This window comes from Emys orbicularis, chromosome 8 (genome assembly GCF_028017835.1).
Source record: "Emys orbicularis isolate rEmyOrb1 chromosome 8, rEmyOrb1.hap1, whole genome shotgun sequence".
Taxonomy (NCBI): domain Eukaryota; kingdom Metazoa; phylum Chordata; order Testudines; family Emydidae; genus Emys; species Emys orbicularis.
Window position 1 is genome coordinate 5,060,483 of NC_088690.1, and position 6,333 is coordinate 5,066,815.

Below are 6,333 nucleotides of genomic sequence, written 5' to 3' on the forward strand. Positions count from 1 at the left end.
AAACCCTGTTGTATTTTGTCCCAATTACCATTGACCTCAATGTCCTTAACTACTTTCTCCTTCAAACATTTTTCAATGACCTCAGTGATCTCTTTACGCCTAGCCATCCATCACACTCCTCAGTGGCTGCACTGGCGAAGGAGACACATAGCTCAGCAAGAGGGGTACTGAATCCCGAGTTCATTGGCCTGACGAGGCACGAGCCCATCCCCCGCCCCCCAATATGTGGCTGCAACCTCCGGCTGCTGACTCATGCCACAGGGCCAGAAGGCAGCCCCAGATCTGTGGGTTGCACCACCGGGAGAAGTGGCGAGAGGAAGTGACAGCAGTAGCTTGGATGGTTATTCCCAGTGTATTGGCCCACGTGGAGCGGGTCACGGTGTCACTGGGGCGGGGGCGAAAGGGCCCTGGGGCATGTGATAGCAAACAGAATCTCTTCCTTATTGCCGTGGGTGAAAGGAAGAGGAAACCAACGCTGGCTTATTTGTGTAGAGATTTCCTGGTCCGTTGATGTGGGGGAAGGTTGGTTGTTTCATCATACTGCAGCCAGCAATTCCCTGCCCGGGGGAGAGAGAGATTAGCATGGGAATAGGACAGGGCTACTTAATGCCACATGGACGCTGCAATCTGGGGCTCAGGGCCTTTGCTTTACCCCTTCTCTTTCCTCCAGCTCCACAGCCCCCCCGGAGAGTAGATTCAACACTAACACACACAAGGAACGGTGCTTATCCCCATCCAAGCAGTGACCAAAGCAAAACCCTGATAAGACACCATAAATTTGCCTTACCGTGCAATGGGGCTGGAGACATAAACCTAGAAGTCTATCTAGATTTGACCGGTGGAACAGCTGAACCCCCTCCTGATTTCATATTCACGCCACCCTGCCTAAATTGACGGTGTTGTCTAAGGGACTTTTCACCCACAGTCAGGGAACTTAAAACTATTAGCCCAATTTACACACTTCCCGTCACGCTGCAAAATTCAAAACAACTCACTACACAATGACCTGCATTCTCAAGCTTTTCTGTTGGATGCTAGAAATCAGACACCTGCACTGGTTTGTAGTATTTGTGTGATACAGAAGCACGCTGGTTGCTAATATGCAAATAAGCCCACCAAGTAAGGGGATATTTGAACCCTAACATTGCACTCAACAGGTTTTATACTTAAGAGAGCCAATGAAAAAAAATCAGAGGTGCCACCTACAGGTGAAATGGGAGAATTGACCTAGTTGTGGATATTTGTATATTCAAATACGCACGAGATGCTTTGCCTGTTAATAGGAAAAAGATACATACCTGTGGTAGCAATTGCTGCTCCAGTGTTTACGTCAATGACTGTAAATTAGAATATTTTGTAAATGAATTACCTGGAGTGAAGCTGAGTTAGAGATCAAATGTTGAACTAATTTGTGACTCACCAAACTAGTCACCCTAAGCTGAAAAGGGCAGACAGAGATCTTGGCCAAGCCAATGCCACCACCAACAGAAACATAAGGTCCCAGAAACAAAGGTAAGGTTTTCATCTCGAAACCAAAAGACCAAAAATATCAAGACACTTGATCACGGCCTTGGATAGACCAAGAGACTACCTACACTTGATCTTCTAGTAGAGTAAATAGACTAGGGGGAAATATTTTACTTTAGTCCTAATTAAGTGTGATTTTAATATTGCCTTTGCTTTAATAGGTGAGCATGAAATACTGCTGTTACATGATACAAATCAAACATCAACTTGCCTGGAAATTGAAAGAAGAAAGAGATTAACCAAGTTTTTGCTAGAGTTATGTACCTAAAAAGAACTCAATAATGCTTTAGCTCTTTATTTTCATATTTCACATTGGGTGGGTGAGGCTCAGGTATTGGATTAGAGACCTTTTCATGAGAAAGGGAAGCATCAGAGGCAACATTTAAATTTTTATTAGAGAATATTTAGAAATAAACGGTACAAAAGATTTGAAGAGTCAGTTGTCGGTCATTGGGGGAACATACAGAGTATGGGGGGGATGTTGTTATGTCAGGGTTGGCAGCACACATAATACATACAGACTGTGATGTCTCCAATGGGGGGGGTAAGCGGTGGGCGAGATCAAGACACAGTTGGTAAGCGGTGAGGGTCAATCATCCGCATAGGGGGTACAAATAGTCATGGGTACGAGTAGGTGGGCTGGGTAATGGTGATGGGGCGACCCTCACGTGGTGGGATTCAGTTAGGTTGGGTAGGTTCGGGGTTCAGCGAAAGAGGCCCAGCGGGGGGGAGGGGTTAATAGGTCCCTTCCCCCTTGTGGGTGGGTGAGGTCTCCCCGGCTCACTCTTGGCATTGGCGGTGGCCGGTGAGGTTGGGTGGGTTCAGGGCTCAAGGGATAAGGCCCATCGGGGGGGGGGGGTATATAGGCCCCTTTCCCCTTGCGGGTGGGCGAGGTCCCACCGGCTCACTCTCGTTATCGGCGGTGGCCGGTGGGGTTGGGCTGGTTCAGGGCTCGGGGGAGGGGGGGATACGGGTCCCTTCCCCCTTGCGGGTGGGCGAGGTCTAAACTCCAATTACCTCCAACAACAAGGAAGAAACCACACGCGAGCAAGGTGGAAATCAGAGCAGGTCCTCCCAGCGCTCATTAAATTCCCTGCATTGGTACAACAACTTGCTAGGGCTGGTCGTCAGCAGATTCTTTCTGCCACTCAGCCTGTTTGCTTTTTTCACCAGCATCTTAGTGAGAAATTCAAGCAATGGAGTGGGAGTGGGAAGAGGGAGAGAGATGAAATTTCTCTCTCTCTCTCTCTCTCTCTCTCTCACACACACACACACACACAGCCTACTGTGCCTTTTAAATGCAAGACTCTCAAATTCCTGCATAAACTGGGGCAAGTCATTTTAATCTCTGTGCCTCAGTTTCCCATCTGTAAAATGGGGCTCAGAATCTTTCCCTTCTCTCACCCTTTACTGCCTTCAGACTGCACGGGCTAGATCTGCAGAGGGATTTGGCCATATAATTGCTCCATTAGGTGCCTACGTTCAAAATTTAGATCCTCAACCCTCCCTCCTCAGCTGCCACCTAAATTCTCTTGATGCCCAAGCTTCCAGCAGTGAAGCAGCCAAAGCATTTACATTTCTGCTGCTGCTGGGCATGCTCAAAACCATCGTAGTCCCCTGAGCCCAGGGCAGGAGCCTGAAAAGTCAGTGGTCCCCCACCAGCTCCACTCTACTCCAGGGCCCAAGCCAGTGGGCGTGCTCAGCGGCTGTCTAGCAGATCAGGCTTCACGCGTAATATCAGGCTTCATACTCTCTAGCCCCTCCGGTAGAGCCCTCACCTGGGATGTGCGGGAGCCCAGCTCAAATGCCCACCTTGCCTGATTCAGAGCAGGGACCTGAACCCACGTTCTCCCAGCTGAGCAGCCACGCCACTGGGTATTCTGGGGTGGGTCTGTCTCAAGTCCCTGCCGCAGATCAGGCAGTGTGGGGAACTGAACCCCACGCTCAGTCGCAGCTGAATGCTCTAACCACTGGGCGAGAGGGGATAAAACCGCCACTGCCTCCGGTTTTTGGCAAGAAAGGGCTGCCCTGCCTTTGGCAGCTATCTCTGGGGCAGAGGGAGGCGTCTCCTGCCTTTTGAGGGGGAAGGTTAGACCACACCCCTCTTCTCTGCATTTCCAACTGGCTAGCTTAGGTGGCTCCCCACTCAATGGTCTGGCTTTTCGTAGGTCCCATTCATAGGCCCCCTAACTCTCCCCACACATTATACAGGAGCTGAGGTGTCTACCTCGTGGCTGCAGTTCCACTGGGCGGCAGGACTCCCAGACAGCAGGTGCTGCAATACTGAGGCTAAGTCCCCTTTGTGGATCTAGCCCTGAATTCTTGGAGGCAGGGTCTGGCTCATACCATGTCTGTACAGCACCTACCACAACGGGGCCCTGACTGCAACATGCCCATTATCACAATGCCTCCATAACCCTCACATTAGCTACACGAATCTATTTGACCTGCCATCACGCCACTGCAGGTGCTTCATTTCCAATGCTCCTTACAGCCTTAGAACGACAGAGATGGTCAGATTGCACTTTAGGCCTGTCTTGTCCTCTTACTGTACAAACAAGGCATCCGAGCTTCCACAGCTGTTGGCAAACCCAGGTTGTACTCATCTGTTTGAAGACGGGGCAAGGCTGAGCTGGGGCTTTTCCACGATTTAGCAACAATGACGGCATGGACTTTGAGTAATATGGCAGCTAGTTGTGATCTGCATGCAGGAAGGAAATGCTTTGGTAAACCCTCTGGGGAGAGAATTCCTCACACCATCCTCATGACTAGAAGGCAGGGACAAGAAGGCAGTTTACCCATCTGTGAAATGGGGAGAAGTGTGTTTATAATAAAACTGGTCCCAAAAAAGTTTGACCAAAAAAAACCCCACCCATCTTTTCAAGCTATACAAAATGTTTGGTGAACACTGTTTTCATTGTTCAAAATTCTCCGGGGTTCAGGGAAAGAATTTGAAATGCCTCATTTTCATTTCGATTTGAACCAAATGGGATCAAGACAAAAATATTCTGGGGTGGGTGGTTACCCCTCCGCCTTTCACCCTTATTTGAGGGGGGGGGGGAATTCAGATGATTTAAGGGGCAATTCCCAATGAAGCGAAAACCTTTCAAAGTTTTCCAGTGAAAAGAATTCACATTTTTCAACCAGCCTTCGCTGGGTGCTTGGAGATCTGTGGATGAAAATTGCTATTCTCAGAGGGAAAACGGACTTCCCCTTGACACTGAAGACGTCTTACTAGCAAAAGGGTTTGATTCTTGAAGTCCTGGGCAGTCACAACCCCACTGCAGGGACCAGAAGTGCTCAGATTATTATTAATCAACCCCCAGAATAAATCCCCACAAACTGCTCTTACTGGCCCCTTTCCAGTCTGACCCAGGGTTGGTGACAAATCCATTAACATTCATTGTCAAAACAGCCCTCACAAATTTAACATTCTTAGAGCTCCTTTTTTTCTTCAACCCAACCAGTACAAACATCATATCAATGGTGTTTCCAAACAGTATTAGTCACATGCCAACATCCTCCATGTACATGACCTAAGGTGCGGTTCTCAGCGTGGGCATCATGACCCACAGGGAGTCAAGAACAAGGGCCTGGGGGTCATGATCAACCTGCCCTTCCTGGATTTTTATGTAAGGTCCCAGCTAATTGGGGAAGAGAACCTTGATGTGAGTAAGGGCATCCCAGTATGGAAATCCTACCACCGTCCTATGGGAATAGCAGAATCAAATCATCGAAATGCAGGGCTGGAAGGGGCCTTAAGAAGTCATCGCGTCCAGCTCCCTGTGCCGAGGCAGGACCGAGTAAATCTAGACCAGCCCGGACAGGTGTTTGTCCAACCTGTTCTTAGAAACCTCCAATGACGGGGATTCCAACCTCCCTTGGTAGTCTGTTCCAGAGCTTCACTATCCTTAGAGTTAGAAAGATTTCCCTGATAGCTAACCTAAATTTCCCTTGCTGCAGATTAAGCCCATTGCTCTTTGTCCTACTTTCAGTGGAGCTGGAGAACAACTCATCCCCGGCTCTTTATAAGAGCCTGGAACATATTTGGAGACTGTTCGCAGGTCCCCCCTCAGTCTTCTGTTCTCAAGACTAAACATGTCCAGTTTTTTAACCTTTCCTCCTAGGTCAGGTTTTCTAACCCTTTGATCATTTTGGGGGGGCTCTCCTCTGGACTCTCTCCAATTTGTCCCCATCTTTTATCCACCCCTATTTCGGGGGTATGGAGCATTCACCTTAAATCCCTTCTGCAGCCCCTTTCAGACCACGGGGCCTGTTTGATCAAGTCCTAGCCTCCCAGCGCGTCACTCTCTGTAGAAAAGCCTGGCTTTTGAAGAGGTTATTATGCCCTGGGGGTCATGCGCTTATCAGCGTTTCTCTGGAAGTTAGCAGCGAGAGTGGGGCCGTGCCCAAGAAAGGTACGGCTTAGCAAATGTTTGCAATCTGATAAAGCCCCGTTTAATAGCTCTGCGACAAACACGGGTCCATAACAACAACAGGCAAAACCACTGGTATTTATAGACTGTTTTCAGGGGTGCTCCGGTAGTGAGTTCACACTGACATTGACGGCAGCAGGGTCCAATGGGACGGACCGTCAGCAGACCAAGATGCTATTTATAGCTCTTCTGCTGACTCATGGTGTGTGACCTTGAACAAGTCACTTAACACCTACGGATCTCAGGTTCACAGCCTCTGAAATGGGCGTGAGACCTACCTTTATTGAGTGCTTTGGTGCCGAGCTAGGGATAGTGCATTGCAAAGCTAATAGTCTTGCTTCGGCTCATTTCCCCAGGCCAAGGTTTTCAA